The sequence below is a fragment of the Diabrotica virgifera genome, chromosome 3 (assembly GCF_917563875.1).
Source record: "Diabrotica virgifera virgifera chromosome 3, PGI_DIABVI_V3a".
NCBI lineage: Eukaryota > Metazoa > Arthropoda > Insecta > Coleoptera > Chrysomelidae > Diabrotica > Diabrotica virgifera.
This window is the reverse complement of record NC_065445.1, coordinates 165,930,661-165,953,065: the sequence shown is the minus strand read 5'-3', so window position 1 is coordinate 165,953,065 and position 22,405 is coordinate 165,930,661.

Genomic DNA, 22,405 nt, shown 5'->3' with positions numbered 1-22,405 from the left:
TTATGTCTATGTTTTATTAAAGTTTCTATGAAACCTTGCAACATTTTTGGAAGTAAAATAACAACAGCTCAAGAACCTTTACCAGAACACACTGGAATTTTGTGTCCTCTCGTAAGTGCCTTTTCTCCTTCAGTTAAAACATTTTCAAAATCACTGAAATCCGTTTATCTTTCGTTACTAGATTGCTGAATTTTTAAATACTGAACATCACCTATTCGTCTTCTGTTAAAAATAATGGCTAATGCTAGAGCATAGTTAACTAAATTTTTATGTTTCAGCATTATCAATATTGCTCTCAAACGTCTTCTGACATTTCACACCAATTTTAATACTTTCTTCTCAAAATATTTTAATATCACTTAGTGGTACTAGCTTTGGCAATTTTTGTTCTTGAATATCTTTGTTAGCGAGAGAAGCAATTTCCAAATTCCAACGATTTGTCAGCAACGTTTTCAAATTATGTATTTATAGCCCTTGGCCAATTCCTGTATTTGTCTTTCTGTTGTACACGTAAAATCAGCCGATTCTTTTAGTATTAAATGGAGGTGTTCATAGCAACATAGTTTTAGGTACGTACCCAAGTGCAACGCGATAATACGAGTAGGAGAACTGAAGGTCTTTTTAAAACTATTGTATACATATAAAACTAAAGACTAAGTAGTTTCGTGTTGCAACGAAATTGAAAATGCTTATTAATTTTTGATTTACATGTTTACTCTGATTGGAGTACGAAGGGAACCATTCTCGTTGGAACTTTACCTCGCTGAGCAGATGAGACGTGAATTATAAATTGTAAAATTCCCTCATCTTCCTTAGTCTCAGCATCCGTTATGGCTTGCAAATTTTAGAAGCCTCAAAGGTATAACCAGAGAAGGTTCCCATTGTTTTCAATCTGGTAGGATGTGGAGCAACATTTTTGGTGTTGTTTTATGTGCTATTAGTTTGAAAACTTAGTCTTTTGCTAGCAGTTGCCGCTAGGGCATCCCAGCCATTTCGTTCGTTGCAATTCGTGACTGCACGCCGGGGTTTGTCCTAGTTGGGTCAGAGAGAGCAGCATATGTGCCTCCTGATGAGAGACTAATAAGTTTCGAAACCTGTAGAGGCGCTTGCAGCGCTCTCTGATTGGACTAGAATATGATGCGCCTGTAGTTTCGCGTTGCAACGAAATTGAAAATGATGGTTATTCATTTTTGACATATAAAACTCTTGGAGCACTTAAGATCGTCAAAATTTTTGGGTCTTAAAATATGCTTTAAAGCAATCGTATTATTATTTACCCTCGTTCTATACTTAATAATAAATATAGAGAGGGTTTGCATTCTTCCCCTACATGCATAGTTTATACCCTCTCTCTTATGGTTTTTTAAGTAAGAATTATCAAAATTAACGTAAATGTAAATGCTATACATCTTTCGTTTTGTAGAAGACTCTTGTTCCTTAACATTTAATTTAGGTACAACGTTTTTTGGATCCATTACACATGCTGTAAGGGTTTGCGATTCAGAAACGTAATTATTACTGGAACCACCACGGTTTTTTGCTTGCAAATTCTGTTATGTCGTTTATAATGATACCGTCATTTGCTAATAGTCTAGCTAGAAGGCTTACAAGACATAATCAATAAAGTTACAGAAGTGAGTCAGCGTTATGGACTGAATCCTAATATTAAGGAACCTAAATATATGAGGATCAGGAAAGATAACGCATCAGTTGAAGGGCTAGCAAAAATCGTAAACAAATAAGCACAAACATGCAAATTACCTATAAGGATATTAATCTGGTGAGCAATATCAATGGTAAATAAAATAAATAATAAAATAAGGGTACTTCGATGATATGTATTTCCCGTGTTTTCTTTACATCGCCATCTATCAAGATCTTATTTTCAGTTATTTTGTTCGTTTCATGTCTTGTTAATTTATTTTTGTTAGTTTCTCATTTTATCGTCCTATATTTTTTTGCTTGAAATATTACTGTTGTCATTTCTATTCAAACATTTTAATGTCAGAATACGGGTTTTTCTTTCAGAGCAGAAGTAGTAAACTTCTGATGTTGGATAGTGTTTTGTTGTTTCATTTTTGAGATTTTTGAAACTGTTGCTATTACTGCTCAATGATAAATTCCTATACGAAATTTACTTAGATTGACTCCCGTTTGCATGTCACCCACATAAAGATATTTATTTTGGTTTTACATAGTTTTTTTTATTTGTGTTAAGCCATTCAGGTTCATTTTAGTGTTTTTCAACTTTCTGTAATTTCGATAGTAGGTATATCAGTGTTTATCCTTTGTCATAACTGTTATTTTTTTTCCTACTGCTGTTACAAAAAAAAATCATTTATGTTCTTACTTTTGTAATAAAGTCACATAATATAATGAATTTTTTATTTTTTAGGATTAAATTAATGACTATTTAGAATTTTCCTATCATTTCGTCTTCATGATCCTTTGGGGCATAGACTTGTTCAGTTCCATATTATAATAACTACTTAAGTATTACATACGCTCCATGATTACTAATATTCTGTTTGTAATTTTTATTAATTCCTATGCGACCAGCTAACATATTTTTATTCCGGCATGCTCTCTCTCTTATAGAACTTGTTTATACTCCAGAAACTCTACCTACAAACGAAGACAGGCGATTCCTCAGATATTTTCCTAAGACAATTTAACCCAATTCACCTAGTCCGAAAATGTTTCCTAAGGGAGCTAGAGCTCTTGGAAGATGGCATCTAGTAATTAGTTTTTCTTAAATACCTTCAAAACGCTTCTATTTAGAAAAACGAAATTTGGTAAGCCTATTCATCTTCCAGGGATAAATCGATTCCATCCATTGTGAATTTTTAGTACCGGTCATAGGCGTCCATTTTGGGTATGGCAACGGTTATTTTATAGCATAACTTTTTTGTCTTTAGCGTTTAAGTATTTTTGACTCTGGATTTTTAAATTGTGAGGTATTCTAGAATTAAAAGATACTCTTGCTTTAATTCGGTAGGTCACATCGATTTCTAGAAAAATTTATTTGAAAATTTTTCGTTTTTTGAATTTGAAAAGAATTTAAAAAAACGGTGTATTTTACCAACTTGAAGCAAGAGTAACTTTTAGTACCATAATACCTCATAATTTAATAATCTATTGTCAAAAATGCTTAAAAATGAAAGACAAAAAGTTATGCGATAAAATAAGCGTTGACCTACCCAAAACGAATACATATGACCGGTACTAAAAATTTGCAATTAATGAAACCGATTCATCTCTGGGATATAAACAAACGTACCAGTTTTCGTTTTCTAAATAGTTTTTTTTTTTAATTTTTTTTTTTGTAATTCAAGAAACGAAAAATTTTCAAATCGATGTTTCTAGAAAATTGTATATTCTATGGACTTAAAGCAAGAGTACCTATTAGTACTAGAATAATTCACAATTTAATAATCCATAGTCAAAAATGCTTAAAAATTAAATAAAAAAGGTACCGGATAAAATAACCGTTGCCGTACCCAAAACGGGCGCCTATGACCGGTATTGGAAATCCACAATGAATGGAATGGATTTATATCTGGATGATAAATATGCGTAATAATTTTCGTTTTTCTAAATAGAAGCGTTCTGGCGCTATTTAAGAAAAACTAATTAAAAGACGCCATCTTCAAAGAGATCTAGCTCCCTTAGGAAGCATTTTCGGACTAAGTGAATTGGGTTAAATTATCTTAAAATTATCTGAGGAATCTCCTTTTTTCGTTTGTCGGTAGAGTTTTTGGACACCCTGTATAAGGGCAACAATTTTAAATCGTAAGCTGCAACTTATATCATAAAGTTTTTAGCTGCCTTGTTACGGTACCGACGGCGCATATTTTTATATTTCACGACCTAATACCCAATGCAAACTGAAAGCGACGTTGCCAAAATCTGAGGCAACAAGGTACCGGTTGTTAAACAAAAAGTAGAATTTATATGCTGAGGCGACAACATACAGCCAGTCACTGCTGCAATGCCGATACTAGCGCCAGTGATATACTGCCGAACTAACGAACCAAAAAATAGTGAAAAGGGGTACGTTGTCACCTCAAAACTATTTTTTGCACATCGACTCATAAGGTGGTTGGGAAGCTGTCCTGAAATTTTCAGCCCAAAACGTTGTCGCCTCACCAAAGTGAGGCGACAACATCATATATGAGGCGACAACGTCTACCGATTCACCGTTTCTGAGGCGACAAGGTACCCCTTATCAATATATATATATATATATATATATATATATATATATATATATATATATATATATATATATATATATATATATATATATTGATACATGTATCCATGTGACTTCCAAAGTAGATTCTCGTAATACGTTGTTACTTCATATATACCGTTATGACTTCCGATTTCGGAAGTCACAACGTTTTGCCTATATTTTTACGAATTTGGCTACTAGATGGTATCAGAAGGCTTATATTAAAAATTTCGCTGGAAGTCATATCGTATCTAACATACTCATAAGATCAGATTTTAGTTCGACGGTATATCACCAGCGCTAGTGTCGCTCCCGTGCTACTATACAGGCTATGTACACAACGCGTAGCGTCTTCCGTATACCACACCGCTCGGTGTGACTTCCGTTTTTTGGCAACCCTGTGTAACGGTTTCCAGACATTTATCTGTTGTAGATTCGCGGTCCTAATCGTACTTAGTGTTTTGTGTGCCTTTTGTTTTTAAACATGAATAATAGCATATCTGCTTTACTTTTAAATTAGCCTTAAATGAAGGTACAATAAGTGATTATATATCTCTATAATTATATATTTTCTGTACTTATTTTAATCTATAATATTTACTTACCTATTTACTTATATAAATTCATTTTTCTCGTGTTTTTGTTTACTTCCTTTTTTACAATGAACTTCTAATTTAATCTACACTCACCGGCACGAAAAACGGGCACCCCAAAAAAATGGGTAATTTTTGATGTCTCGTATCTCCCAAACCTGTTGTCCGATTTAAGTAATTTTTTTTTAATATGTTATAGCCTTATTCTTTAACAAAATAGCTATGATAATATTGTTGATAGACAGGTAAATTTTCATTGTATACCGGGTGTACCAATCAAACTGGGTTTTTTTTCTCAATTTTCACAACACCCTGTGGAATATTCTAGCCTTTATAATATATTTAAATCAAAGCCTAACTATAGCTCCAGGTTTTATTAACATTCTGTTTTTTTATTCATTCGCTTACGTTGGATAATAAAAAGTTAAGGACTTTAACAACTAGCCATGTTCTTTATCGATACAGGTGTTTCTAAATATAAGTGCGACAAACTTTAAGGGGTAATTTCTGCATGAAAAAATAATGATCGTTTGGCAAAAGAATTTTATATTTGCAAGCATTTGCGGACATAGCTTTATCAAGTAAACGATCATTATTTTTTCATGCAGAATTACCCCTTAAAGTTTGTCGCACTTATTTAGAAACACCATGTATTGATAAAGAACATGTTTAGTTGTTAAAGTCCCTAACTTTTTTATTATCCAACATAAGCGAATGAATAACAAACAGAACGTTAAGAAAACCTGGGGCTATAGTTGGGTTTTAATTTCAATATTGTATAAAGGCTAGAATATTCCACAGGGTGTTGTGAAAATTGAAAAAAAACCAGTTTGATTGGTACGCCCAGTATACAATGATAATTTACCTGTCTAGAAACAATGTTATTACAGCGATATAGTTAAAGAATAAGGCTATAGCACAGGGGTGGGCAAAAGCCGGCCCGCGGGCCGGGTCCGGCCCTTTCGCTTACTTTGTCCGGCCCGTTGAAAAACCCCGCAAGTACCTAATCTTTTTAATCCCTTTTATGTGATTTTGTTGAAATCAACAGTAATAGTTTGCATAGTGTTCACATAAATTATTAAATATATAAATAATAGAGAGTATTATAATTACGAACAGCCTTAGCTAACTATATTTTTAAAAACTGTTTAATTGTAACTATTTACTTTAAATTTCTTTTAAAATATAGGGAAATCCCCGGAGATTCATAATTGTTTATTCGGTATTAATAATCGTATTTAACTCTCAAGGTCTCAAGACAAGCACTCGGTGTTTGGGTATCTATTTCAACCATATCACTGACAGTTTATGATCTAAATACCTCAGCACTTTGGTCCCAATAATATGATTCTTTATTTATTAAATCTGAATTAAGTATGGTTGTTTGGAATACCTACTTCAGCATAAAATTCATTGTTACCGATTTTTGCCGAAGTTTTACAACTACTTCGAAAGACGCGTATAAGTTTATTTTGATTTAGCACTGGTCGTATTTCCTATTACTCCTCATATTTCTTTTGATACAGTGTGTTATTTTGCAAATATATAATAAATTGAAAAAGTGGAGGACATTTTGTGAGTAAAATTTGAAAACATTGTTTTTATTTTATTGTATTAAAATATTTATTTGTAAGCATTTGCAAAATGATACAATCTAAAAAAAGAAAAGTTGATTTGGAATGCAGAAATTTTAATGAAGCATGGACAGAAAAATACCTTTTTACGAACATTGGTAAGAAAGCAATTTGTTTAGTTTGCCATTAAACCATTGCTGTTTTCAAGGAATATAATTTAAAGAGGCATTTTACATCAAAACATCCAAAATATGCATCGTTTTCTTTAGAAGAACTTAAAAATGCTGCAGACAACTTAGCAAAAAACTTAAATAAACAACAAAATATTTTTAGCAAACAAAGTAACATCGAGAAATCTACCACACAAGCAAGTTATGTTATTGCACACAAAATTGCTAAGTTATGTAAACCTTTTTCTGAAGCAGAATTTGTTAAACAGTGCATGGTAGAAGTGTCGGAGATATGTTGTCCTGAAAAAAAACATATTTTTGAAAATTTAAGCCTGTCAAGGAGAACAATAGTACGACGGATCGAAAATATTTCAGGAAATTTACTCGACCAGCTAAAAACAATAATTGCTGATTTTACATATTGTTCTCTGGCGTTGGATGAGTCCTGCGATATTACTGACACAAGTCAATTATTAATATTTATTCGGGGCATTAACAAAAAATGTGAAATTCGCGAGGAACTTCTTAGTGTGCATCCAATGAAAGATACAACTACCGGTGAAGACTTCTTTAACGCTGTTGAAGAGTGTTTAGTTAAAGTAAATTTACCTTGGAACAAAATAGTAAGCATCACTACGGATGGCTGTCCTAGTTTAACAGGGAAAAATGTGGGCTTACTAAAACGAATCAGCGACAAAGTAAAACAGTTGCAGCCAGAACAAGACATATTATTTTTACACTGCATTATTCATCAAGAAGTGTTATGTAGAAAAGTTTTAAAATTGAATCACGTCGTTACTGTTGTGACAAAAGTTGTAAATTTTATCCGGGAACGTGCCTTAAATCATCGACAGTTTGTTGAATTTTTGAAAGAAATTGAAAGTGACTTTTACGAAATTCCTTACTACACTGAGGTGAGATGGCTTAGCATCGGTAAAGTTTTGGACAGATTTCAATATTTGCTTGATGAAATAGTATCCTTCTTGTCGATAAAAGAAAAACTACATGATTTTCCTGAATTGCAAAATGAGGCATGGCTAAACGATTTGTCGTTTTCTGTAGATATTGTAAAATATTTAAATGAACTTAATGTAAATTTATAAGGGAAAAACCAGTTCGCTTTCAATATGCACTCAAATGTCAAAGCATTTATGATAAAACTAAACTTATTTGCTGAGAACTTTAATAAAAAAATATTAAACCACTTCCCATCATTACAAACACGACGAGAATTATTGAAAAATTCTGATTTTCTTAAATATAGTTCAGTAACACAAGACCTGCATACTGAATTCCAAAGAAGATTTCAGGATTTCAAAGCTATTGAAAAACCTTTGTCATTAATTAGTCAACCTTTCAATTTCGATGTGCAAGAAGCTCCTGTTGAAATTCAGCTAGAATTAATTGACTTACAGGCAAATAATTTATTAAAAGAAAATGTTCAATCAAACGAATTGAGTGCTTTCTACGGTGCTTTGAATACAGAACATTTTAAACATTTTTTAAACTATGTTCAAAAATACCTAGTTTTATTTGGTTCGACATATATTTGTGAAAGAACTTTTTCGTTGATGGTTTCCACGAAAAATAAATATCGATCACAAATTACTGACGAAAATCTACACTCGGTATTAAGGATTGCTACAAGTGATTTGGATCCCAATTTTGAAGAAATAATATCACATGAACATTCGCGATTTCACGTTTCGCATTAACTATTATAGAAGTTATACTTATAATGAGTATTCTATTAATTTTAACGTTTAATGTTTGTCTTTTTTTTATAATTTTATTTAATATTAGGTATATTTACAAAATATGTATCAATATAAATTAATTTGTATCGTTAAAATATAAATAAATAAGAAAATAAAATCTTTCAATAACTGATTTATTTAATTACCATTAATTTATTATTATTCTTCTAACGCCGACTCCACTAATGAAGGTTGGCTAAAACACCATTGCAAATTCGTCTCTATTTTCTGCTTTTCTTAAAAGCGTCTGTGTGTTTAACCCGGTCCAGTCTCAAATGTTTTCAGTCAGAATATTTGTCGTCTACCAGGACCCCTTTTTCCTTCGAACAACTCGTACATATCATGCCGTAAATATGCTGTCTGTCTCCTTTTAATGGAGGTCAAAAGTTCTCTGTCTCTTTCCATTTCGTGCAACATCATTTTGTTCGTATATGATCGGTCCATGGTATTTTCTAAATTCTCCCAAAAAGCCACATCTCAAAAGCTTCCGGCTTTCTCATTAAGTCAGCATTAACAATCCAAGCTTCGGCACCATAAAAAAGAATAGAGTGGATATACAGCATTTTATCAACTAATATCAGATTTGCAGATTGAGTCTTTGGTGACTCAGAAATGTCCTCATCTTCAAAAAGTCTACCCTCAATTGCTCTATTCTTGATCGAATTTATGATTTCGAATTTAAATCTTCCGTAATCCAGACTCCTAAGTAAGTATTTCATTTTGTCCACTTGCTCAATATCTTCATTTTTTATCTGGTTCTTTTTCTGGATCTTCTTATGATTTAATATAATAACCATTTTTTTTTCAATTACGTGACATATTTTACTGGGCACAAGTTTTTCGCATGTATTCCCAAGTAGGACAATTTATTATTACCATTTTCTAATTATTAACAGTCAAATTTCTTTGTCCAAATGCTTTAAAATAATACTTATAGTATTTATTTCTTGGGCAGGGAATAAACTACACCAAAAAAATTCGCGTGGGCACAGCGTACATATCCGGTATAGTCCTCCGGCCCGAGAGACATTTTGAAACTTTCATTTTGGCCCGCGCTTAAAAGTAATTGCCCACCCCTGATCTAAGCGGTTTTTTAAAATTTATGGGTTTTGCAATATTTTACCGTCAGCGAACGAACTAATAGTAGAGGATCCGATATAAGGCCGATCTGCATCGATCTATTTAATGGATAACGTGTGCGTGAAGTAACAATGTATTTTAAACGGGATTTACTTTTTCGCACTGTTTTTGACACACTTTCATATAATCAAATATCCTTAACTTTCGCGTTGTCATGGTAATGACATAATGAGCAATAAATTACAAAAAAAAATTTGACAGTTTTGTGGTTTGAAAGAAATTAGAATGTTTAAATAAGTTCTAAAAATTGTAGAATAGGAATGAATTCCAGTGATGAAGAGTTACAGTTTTTTTATTTGTTTATCGTAGATAAAATATTGTATGAAACTGGGCGTGAAGTACTTTTTGCGAACTTAAGCGATGTATAGCACTCGCTCCGTTGTCGCTTGTGCTCTAAACATCACGTGCATTCGTAAAAAGCATACTTCACGAACTGTTTCATAAATAACTATTTTCATATATTAAAAAAAATGTTTCGACCCGGGTAGATATTATTCCAGATTTTCAGATTTCAGCACAGTGTTAGATGGTTGGGGCATATATGGAGAGCAGGTAGCGTAACAACTATAAACTCAATTTTACAATGGAAACCCGGAGTTAGAAGGAGACGCGGAGGAACTAGAATAAATGGTTACAGGAAGTAAAGGAAAATTTATATAGGGCAGGAATTAGAGACTAGCAGAAAAAGACAGAGGATAGAAAGAACTGGAGAAGCACAGTCAATAGTATCGAGTAGCAGACTGGGACTAATCTGCTCTAAAAAGATGGATCTAGATAGCTTTTTAGCAGCTCAACCCCACCTGGTGTATTTAGCCATTTAATTTTCTTATTACACATTATTATTGGTACATCAAAAATTAAAAGGACGGTGCCTGTAATAAAATCTAAAATTCAAAATTTAATCAAGAAAAATAATAAATATTAAAATTTCCTATAAGTTCAAATTTATTTATTAAAATTTTTGATATAATTTTCATAAATAAATTACTTACTAATAACACTTTTTTAATTAATTCCAAAAAATCCATTTTGCAGCAATAATAAAATATTAGTATTTGTAAAATAAATATCAATCATATCATAAATAATACAGGTTTACAAAAAAAAAACTAAATTTCGGACTATTTGACGAAACCATGTTACAAGGGGGTTTTTGGGGTGGCTGATCACGAATCCGGGGTCCGCTCACCTCTTTCACGCCAGGTAAAGGTCATTTCAAGGTCAAATCAAGATAAATCGACAGTCGCTCTGAGAAAGTATATTAGGGCGTTTTTGGTGTCGCTGATGACGAATCATTAGTCCGCTGACCTCTATCACGTCTAGTTCAAGGTCAAATCAACATAAATCGACACAATCGCTCTGAAAATATAGGGGTTTTGGAGTCACTGATCATGAAAACTGCGGTCCGTTGAGCTCTACCACGTAAGGTAATGGTCATTTCAAGGCCAAATCAGGACAAGTCCACAAAACTGATTTGACCTTGAAATGACCTTTACCTGTCGCGGTTGAGCTCAACGGACCCCAGTTTTGTGATCAGCGACCCCAAAAACCCCCTAATATACTTTTTCAGAGCGATCGTGTCCATTTATCTTGATTTGACTTCGAAATGACCTTGAGCTAGACGTGATAGAGGTCAGCGGACACAAATTCGTCATCAGCGACCACAAAAACCCCCTAATATACTTTTTCAGAGCGACTGTCGGTTTATCTTGATTTGACCTTGAGATTACCATTACCTGACGTGATAGAGGTCAGCGGACCCCGGATTCGTGACCAGCGACCCCAAAAACCCCCTAGTCATATGGTTTCGTCAAATATTCCGAAATGTATTTTTTTTGTAAACCTGTTTAATCAAAAGAATATCAATCTTTTAATTTAAATAGACAACTTTAAAACATAGAACTGCATTCACAACTGTATTCACAGTAAAAGTTTCAAAAGATCACACATTACGCTTAAAGTAAGAGGTAAATCAGCAGACGAGTCGTTGTGACTTCCAAAATATGACAACACCGCTGGAAGTGACAACGCACCTTGAACTACCCTATATATGGAAGCCATAACGTATGCTGTACGCTTCGGTATATACGTATATATATACAAAATTTATTTTGGTAAATCCTTTCCCCTCAATAGGTAGACCCATTTTATAAGCCCCCCTTTTACCAAATACACAATTTTTAAAAAATAATTCCTAGTAGAAAAGGTGGAAGTCGGACAGCCTCTTCTGTATACCGGAAGTCACAACTTAACGTGCATCAATATATATATATATATATATATATATATATATATATATATATATATATATATATATATATATATATATATAGTAATGTTTGAATAACGGCAATTCGGTCAGTTGAAAGAAAACTCTATTTGTTTTAAGTCTCAATATTTCGTCACTATTTGGTGACTTCTTCAGGAGAAAACTGCAAATTTATTAATATTAGACATGGACAAACTTAAATATTTCGATACTTACAACTATAAGAGTAAAAATTTAAATTTCTTTAACATTATTTTGAAAATTGATTTAGAAAATGACAGATTTTATTTTGACTTATTGGGGAGTTATGGTAACTGCAATATATTTTATATTAATAGAATGTTATCTGATATATACAATTTTTAGTGAATAGGTCAAAGTAAAAAAGGAAATTATACATTTACGAAATTTTAAGGTGGAAAGGTAATAGTAGAAAACTAAGAAAGGACCTAGAGTAAGTTAAATTGATTTATAAAATGTAATTGATGGTACTTCATGAGTTAGTGTAAGACTGGTATTTAGAAATTTAAATAAAATTGAGGTAGATTAACTATTAGAAGATAAATTGGGTAATTTGTTTATTTAAATGTTATGTATTAGTTAGAATATTACAGTAGATATTACTTAAACGGTTAGTGTCAGTCTTATAATTAATTGATTCTGGAGTTTTGTTAATATGTACTATCTCAAGGAAAAGTCGCTTTTTATAATTATCAACTTGTTCCAATATTTTTACATTATTAAAATCAAATTTATGTCCTGTATTTATGTGGTGATCTACTAAGGCACAACAGTTCTTTCTTATACTATATCACCACATAAATACAGGACATAAATTTGATTTTAATAATGTAAAAATATTGGAACAAGTTGATAATTATAAAAAGCGACTTTTCCTTGAGATGGTACATATTAACAAAACTCCAGAATCAATTAATTATAAGACTGACACTAACCATTTAAGTAATATCTACTGTAATATTCTAACTAATACATAACATTTAAATAAACAAATTACCCAATTTATCTTCTAATAGTTAATCTACCTCAATTTTATTTAAATTTCTAAATACCAGTCTTACACTAACTCATAAAGTACCATCAATTACATTTTATAAATCAATTTAACTTACTCTAGGTCCTTTCTTAGTTTTCTACTATTACCTTTCCACCTTAAAATTTCGTAAATGTATAATTTCCTTTTTTACTTTGACCTATTCACTAAAAATTGTATATATCAGATAACATTCTATTAATATAAAATATATTGCAGTTACCATAACTCCCCAATAAGTCAAAATAAAATCTGTCATTTTCTAAATCAATTTTCAAAATAATGTTAAAGAAATTTAAATTTTTACTCTTATAGTTGTAAGTATCGAAATATTTAAGTTTGTCCATGTCTAATATTAATAAATTTGCAGTTTTCTCCTGAAGAAGTCACCAAATAGTGACGAAATATTGAGACTTAAAACAAATAGAGTTTTCTTTCAACTGACCGAATTGCCGTTATTCGAACATTACTATTTAACACAGTACGGTCGATAATATTTGTACAAATATATATATATATATATATATATATATATATATATATATATATATATATATATATATATATAGTTGGTTTTTAATTCCTGGGTTTGCGGTCTGTTATAAATAAAACACTTGATTTTGCTTAGACGTTTCGGCTGTTTGCCATTTTCAATAAGCACTTTTAATTATTAAACATTACACTGTTAACAAACATATTTTATATACCATACACGTAATATTTTGAAAATTTAAAAAAATGCACATCGTGTTTCTCTAATATGTTATGAGAGAATGCCAGGCATGGGCATTGGGCATATGGTAAAAGCACTTCACAACGGTTTTGGATGGTGGTCGTAAAACCAAAACGATAATATACAGGAGATCAAGTTACATAAGATACGAAAGAAATAAATCTGACTAATGTTTAACTTTTAATAATGGGAGCAAGATTTTTTGTAGTTATGATCTGAGTATATAACTCGAAATATGAATACTGAGGTGCGTATTTTTTTTTGTATTTTATATGGAACAGAGGATTGAACGCTAAAACAAGGATATTCATTAATGATAGAACATTATAATAGAACAGAGTATTTGATATGTGGGCATATAGAAGATTTTTAAAAATAACCTTGGTTCAAAAGATTAAGAGACAACCACGTTTTGTAACCGAATGAAATAAAGAAAAATGAGATATTAAATACAATTAAAATAAGAAATTTACATTATTTGGAAACATGTTATGAGAAATGAGATATGTGTTTATGTAGATCGTTATATAGGAAAAGATACTGGACAGAAGAAGCTTAGGACGCTGACATATATCCTGGCTAAACAAAATTGATGTAATGATACAAACTGCAACTCTGTGGAGTTGCTATAAGAGGTAGCACGTAACAAAAAAATAAAAATGCCGTATTTAAAGTGTTTACCAATGGTGTGCTTACAACCACACTTAATTTATCAAATTGTGTTATATATTGGAGAGATCTTTAATATCAGTTTTATTATTGATACAATTTTGGTCTTTCTTTATGTGGATCATCTCCAATATACATCTTTTGTTATAATTTTGCTCTTTTTCCAGAATCTGTACATTTTCAAAATCAAAACTATGGTTATTTTCTACTGAATGTTTGGCTAAGGCTGTGGTGTTTATTTTGTTTGTTTGTACACTATGTTTGTGTGCAACAATCCTTCTATGTAGATATTGATGTGTTTGCTCAATGTATGTTGAATTGCAGTCTTTACAATTTACTTTATACACAACATCCGACTGCTGATCTTTAGTAACTTTGGGTCTGCTGATCTTTAGTAACTAAAGATCAGCAGTCGGATGTTGTGTATAAAGTAAATTGTAAAGACTGAAATTCAACACACATTGGGCAAACACATCAATATCTACATAGAAGGATTGTTGCACACAAACACAGTGTACAAACAAACAAAATAAACACCACAGCCTTAGCCAAACATTCAGTAGAAAATAACCATAGTTTTGATTTTGAAAATGTACAGATTTTGGAAAAAGAGCAAAATTATAACAAAAGATGTATATTGGAGGTGATCCACATAAAGAAAGACCAAAATTGTATCAATAATAAAACTTGAACCCTTTTTAATAAAACTGATATTAAAGATCTCTCCAATATATATCACAATTTGATAATTTTTTTTTTTTTTTATTTGCTAAGTGCTACAATCTGGTCTTTGACCAATGAGTAACTTTTTATCTATCCTATCTTACTAACTACTTAATATCTAAGAGTCACCCTTTGATGTCTTCTTAGTTGTCTTTATTATTACTGGCGCACTTTTTGATTGCGCACTATCACACAAAGCTCTGCTTTTCACTTTATCACGCACTACACCAACACGTTGCTTGCACACTAGTCGCGCAATGCTCCGCTATTAGCTTTGTCGCACACTACACCAACTCGTGAGGTTTGGTCCTCTTCAGTCTTCTTTTCTGGTTTGAGTTGTCCAGGAGCTGGATGGCCTCAATATTTTCGTGGAGAAGAAGTCTTTTTTCATGACTTTCTGCGTGTTTTCGGATTTCTTTGTCGACGGCCTCCATTCGTAGATCCTTGTGGATATCGTCATTACGGATGTACCAGGGTGCGTTAACTATGCCCCTTAATACTTTGTTTTGAAAAGTTTGTATTATTTTCAAGTTTGTCTTTTTTGTACATCCCCACAGTTGGATACCATACGTCCATACTGGTTTTATAACTTGTTTGTAGATTAGCATCTTGTTATACGTTGACAACCCTGAGTATCTTCCCAGTAGCCAGTACAATTTTTTATATTTAATATTTAATTCTTCCTTCTTTTTCTTTACATGGGCTTTCCAGCGAAGCTTCGTGTCTAGGGTTAAGCCCAGGTATTTGGCTGTGTTGGCATACGGAATGTCTTGTCCATTAATTTTTATTGGTGCGTACAGAATTTTTTTTATTAGTGAAATCAACATGTACTGATTTGCTTTCATTCAATGTAATCTTCCACGTCTTAGTCCATTTTTGGAATTTGCTTATCGCATTTTGTAGTTTATTGGCTGTTTCTACGTTACCTTTACCTACTGCTAATATGGCGGTGTCGTCGGCAAAGGTAGCTAAACAGTAGTTATCGAATTCTGGTAGATCACATGTATAAAGGAGATATAGGACCGGGCCCAATACGCTACCCTGGGGGACTCCGGCTTTTATTTCTTTAAGTTCAGAATAAGCATCATCTTGCTTGATTCTGAAATATCTATCAGTTAAGTACGATTTAATTATGTCTGTGTATGATTTTGGAAGAATAGTCTCTAATTTATGAAATAGTCCTTCATGCCAAACTCTGTCAAATGCCTGGGCAACATCTAAGAATAAAGCTGAACAAACTTTTCTTTCCTCTAGTGCATTTTCTATAATATCGGTGACTCTGTGGAGTTGGTCTATAGTTGAGTGTTTTTGCCTAAAACCAAACTGGTGATTTGGAATTAATTTTTTGTTTACTATAATTGGTTGCAATCTTCTGAGGAGAAGTTTTTCAAATAATTTAGACATTGTGGGTAGCAGTGATATTGGTCTATAGGAAGAGGTTATATGTGGTGGTTTGCCTGGTTTTGGTATCATTACTATTTCCGCCACTTTCCACAATGAAGGAATATATTTTAATCTGATCGCAGCATTAATTAAATAGGTCAACTTGACAATTGCTTTTCTTGGGAGCTGTTTTAATATTTGTCCTGTTATTAAATCAAAGCCAGGAGCTTTTCTCGGGTTTAAATTATACTTGATTTCTTTTATTACTTCTTCTACAGTTACTGGCATTATGTTCTCTTCTTCTTGCAAATGGTTGCTCTGTAATGCTTCTTCTTCTTGTTGTTGTTGATGCGGTTGAAATATTTTTTCTAGATGTGTAGCAAAGCATTCTGCTTTTTGTTCGCTGCTTCTAGCCCAAGTGCCGTCTTCTTTTTTTATGGGTGGTATTTGCATCATTGGTCTTTTTAATCCATTGGTTGCCTTCCATAGTGAGTATTCTGTGGATCTTTCATTCGTTAGGTTGTTTAAGTATGTCCTAATGGATTCTTCTTTAAATTCTTTTATCTCTCTTTTTAGTTATTGGGTGAGATTATTTACAATTGTTTTATCTTGAGGAGCTCTACTTTGGAACCATTTTCGTCTTGCTTTCCGTTTTTCGTATACCAGCGTTCTAATTTCTGCCGGGTAGTTGCATCCTTTTAGGCGTCTTTTGATGTCTGGAGTACATTCCCAAGATATTCTTTGGATGTCTTTATTGAATTGGTCAACTTCTTTTTCAATGTCTTTTACGGTTCTAAGAGAAACGTTTAAATTAATTGTTTCTTCTAGCATTTGTCTGAAGCTTATCCAGTCGGTGTACTTATTAGTTAGCGAAGGGTTATTTTCTTTATATATTATGTTTTCGCTTAGTGTTAGTGTTATTGCTGTATGGTCAGAACATAACTTATGACATTCATCTATTTTCAGGTAGTTTTGCGATATATTTTTGGTTATGAAAAAATCAATTAGGTCAGGTATCTTGTTGGGGTCAGTAGGCCAATAAGTTGGCTTCCCTGTTGACAAGGTTATGGCTCCGTATTCATTCACAGCTTTTAAAAGTTCTCTGCCTTTTGTTGTGGTTAACCTTGAGCCCCAGTGGGCATTTTTAGCATTATAATCGCCTCCTACTATAAATCTATTTCCCAGCTCGGTAAAGAGATCAATATATTCCTCCTTACTTATTGCATGTTTCGGAGGACTATAGATTGCTGCCACTATCAGTGGGTATCTAAGAGTTCTAAGTGTTACTGCAGTTAACTGCACTTTTTCTGTTACGTAGTTGGCTTCTTCGTAATGTTGTAAATTTTCTTTAATTATCACTGCACTTCCTCCTTTTGCATTATTATCAGGATGAATCGCATGATAGACTCTATAACCGTGAAATTTGATAAATGAGTGTTTAGTAAAATGTGTCTCTGAGATGAGGCATACATCTATATTTTCTGTCTGTAGAACTAATTGAAGCTCCTGCTGGTGGTTCAGGAGTCCGTTTGCGTTCCACACTAGTACCTTAATTGAATTAATATTGTTTCGATTTAGGTATAGCTCCTTTGGCACTATATTCTAATCTTTTTAGCCTCTCATCCAGTGTTGTTATGATTTGTTCTTGATTTTCTAGCTTCGCTAATATGAGTTGCAGACTTTGTTCGATATTATTAGTTCGTTCCTCCTTTTTGCCATTTTCCTTTTCGTTGTTTACTGCATTGGCAAATGTTAGATTTTCGTTTGCCTGCTTACTGAAGGATGTTTATTAACCCCCCTTTTTTTATCTATTGCTCTATTCCTCATGTTTTGTAATTCAATAGCCACTTTACAGCCACGATAGTTAGCTGGATGCTCTTGTCCACAGTGTACGCATTTAGGTTTGACATCTTTTGATTTGGTACACTCCTTAGTATGATGCTTCCCTGTGCATTTGACACATCTCGCTTGTCTGGCGCAAAATTTTTGGGTATGCCCATATGCCTGGCAATTTTTGCATTGAGATATTAATTTGGAGGATTTAAATGGTTGGATTTCGACTTTACATTGTAGTATATGTTGTATACTATGTATTTTATTTATATCTTCGCTATTGTCAAAAGTCACTATGAACATGTCAAGTGGTTCCTTGGTACGCCACTTAATTTTATTTATAGCATTCACTGCTTTAAAACCTCTCCTTACCAATTCTTCAATTATGCTGTCTGGTTTGCACGAATGCGGGAGATATTTGACTATTACCTTAATTGGTCGGGTTCTTTTATCTTCGTATGTGAACCAACTGTGTGGTGTTTGCTCTCGTAGTATTTTTGTCACGCCTCGATACGTATCCTCATCGTTGGCTTTAATTTTGAAGTTCTCTTTATTTACCATTTGGATTATAAATTTATTTATACCTATTTCCTTTGTGAGCAGTTCGATAAATTTATTATATTCTTTAATTCCTTCCACTATTATTGGTGGTGGAGGTTGGACTTTTTTTTGTTTTGGTTCAAGCCTATTGGTTATTTCTTCATTTTTTGTAGGAGTAGGTGGAGAAAATGAGGTATTCATTATTTTCCTTTTTTTTTTGCCTGTTTCTTACCCTTACCCATTCTGTTTCTTTAGCCAGTTCCTCTTCATCAGTCTCGTATTCTTGCCTGGGAGGAGGCGTTGCCTCAGTATTTTTAGCGTTATTATTTGATTGATTGCAAATCTGTTTGATTTGATTTTCTAGCATACTTATATGTGTTTGCATTTGCGTGATCATACTATGTAGTTGATCTTTTTCATTGCTGACTTTTACCCATTCTGTATATAATAATTGTTCGTTTTGGGAACGTTGACAATTTTCTTGAAATAAATTATTATTTTGTTGCATTAAAAACGCTTCGTTTATTGTAGTCGGTTGCATTCCTCCTGCAGCCATATTTATATTTTATTCTTTATCCAAACACGGTTAACCTGTATTTGTTTTGAATTTAACTTTAATCAACATTTTCGATAAATGTAATTCTTAAATTATATTATTTAAAATAACCACTTACCGACCTGAATCGAGTGGTCCACAAAAAGAAGTTTCTGTCCAAGTAGTAGTTAAGCACTTAATGAGTTTTTAATTTACCGCACTTAAACTACAATAGTTTGTAAATTTCGCGTATGAAGATATTTTGCCCACTTCGACAAAAGGCGCAGATTTCTTCTTAAAAACACTATTATTTAGTTTGTTTTATTATAATTAATAACTTTAATTTAAAGTCTAAATAACTGTTTCATATCACAACAGATTTATTTTAACACTTCAATTACATTAAAGTATAATTAGGTATTAATGGGAAACTGATAACAGTAATTATTTGATAAATTAAGTGTGGTTTTAAGCACACCATTGGTAAACACTTTAAATACGGCATTTTTATTTTTTTGTTACGTGCTACTTCTTATAGCAACTCCACAGAGTTTCAGTTTGTATCATTACATCAATTTTGTTTAGCCAGGATATATGTCAGCGTCCTAAGCTTCTTCTGTCCAGTATCTTTTCCTATATAACGATCTACATAAACACATATCTCATTTCTCATAACATGTTTCCAAATAATGTAAATTTCTTATTTTAATTGTATTTAATATCTCATTTTTCTTTATTTCATTCGGTTACAAAACGTCAGCCTTCTGAAGTCTACTTCAAGCAACAGCGAGAAGCGGAACTACCTGACTTGACAATGGCAAGTGAGATCTTGCCGAAACGTCGTCAAAATAATGGTTTTTCTCAAAACCAAAATTATTCAACGCGGAGTCAAACCCGGAAAACAACAGAAAGCAGTCTACTTCAAGCAACAGCGAGAAGCGGAACTACCTGACTTGACAATGGCAAGTGAGATCTTGCCGAAACGTCGTCAAAATAATGGTTTTTCTCAAAACCAAAATTATTCAACGCGGAGTCAAACCCGGAAAACAACAGAAAGCAGTCTACTTCAAGCAACAGCGAGAAGCGGAACTACCTGACTTGACAATGGCAAGTGAGATCTTGCCGAAACGTCGTCAAAATAATGGTTTTTCTCAAAACCAAAATTATTCAACGCGGAGTCAAACCCGGAAAACAACAGAAAGCATATATATATATATATATATATATATATATATATATATATATATATATATATATATATATATATATATATATATATATATATATATATATATATATATATATATATAATAAGACAAGGAGTCTTTGCTGTTTATCGATATTTATCTTTATCGATACATCGGCTTCAAAATTTTAAGAACATTTTTGCATCTCATTATAATGACATCATTTTGAAATATCCTCAATAAGTTGTAAATATATATTATTTTACACATGTTTTCATATTGTCTCACATTTATATAATATTGTAGCACCCTGATGATGATTTTAATCAAAACCGAAAGCTTGGAATAAAAACTTAAAAGAGTACACCTTTCAATTGCTGCAGAACCCAATATCCATAAAAGTCTGTCTATATATATATATATATATATATATATATATATATATATATATATATATATATATATATATATATATATATATATATATATATATATGTATATATATATACAATACACGTAATATTTTGAACATTTAAAAAAATGCATTTAATTGTATTTAATATCTCATTTTTCTTTATTTCATTCGGTAACAAAACCTGGTTGTCTCTTAATCTTTTGAACCAAGGTTATTTTTTTAAAAATCTTCTATATGCCCACATCTCAAATACTCTGTTCTATTATAATGTTCTATCATTAATGAATATCCTTGTTTTAGCGTTCAAGCCTCTGTTCCATATAAAATACAAAAAAATACGCACCTCAGTATTCATATTTCGAGTTACATACTCAGATCATAACTACAAAAAATCTTGCTCTCATTATTGAAAGTTAAACATTAGTCAGATTTATTTCTTTCGTATATTATGTAACTTGATCTCCTGTATATTATCGTTTTGGTTTTACGACCACCATCCAAAACCGTTGTAAAATGCTTTTACAATATGCCCATTGCCCATGCTTGGCATTCTCTCATAACATCTTAAAAAAACGAGATGTGCATTTTTTTAAATTTTCAAAATATTACGTGTATTGTATATAAAATACTATGTTTGTTAACAGTGTAATGTTTAATAATTAAAAGTGCTTATTTAAAATGGCAAACAGCCGAAACGTCTAAGCAAAATCAAGTGTTTTATTTATAACAGACCGCAAACCCAGGAATTAAAAACCAAATATTTATATATATATATATATATATATATATATATATATATATATATATATATATATAGATATATATATATATATATATATATATATATATATATATATATATATATATATATATATATATATATATATATATATATTGTAACGATATGACTATGTCCTAAAACAGAGTATGTCGAAGATCAGAGAACGTAGTATCCGATTAAAGTGTTTAGAAACCAAAATGGACTGAAATGGCGATTATAGATGTAATTTATAGAAAATATACCATAGAATAGTATAAAAATTATTAAAGATCATATCATTTATATGAGGACATTCAAAATTAGCATAAGAAATTTATTAAAACCTTATGTAGGGACTTATATTTGTTTTTTTTTTAATAATTGAGATAATGTAAATAGATAAATGGACATTTCAAACAATAATTATAGGTTAAAATAATAATATTTAACATTTAAGATGTTAATTTTATACAGAAGTAATAATTCTGATATGAAATGCCTTAAAATCAATTAAAATAAATAATAAAACAAAAATAACTCTATAGGATGGTGGATGACATACTAATTTGACATAGTATGTTAAAAAAAGAAGGAATTGAAGTTTTCTATTTGTCATAATGTTTTTTTGTTTTTCGTTTGGAATGTTCTGGAAGAAAAATTGGAAAAAAAGGAGGTGTCACAATGACAAAAGGAGGAGTCAAAAAAATTAGAAATGAAGCTATAAATTTGATAGAGAAAAAGATTTGAAAATTAACAGAAAATATAATAATTTAGCATAAACATGATAAATTTGGTATAATCGAAAAGAAATTAGATAAATATTTGAAGAAAAC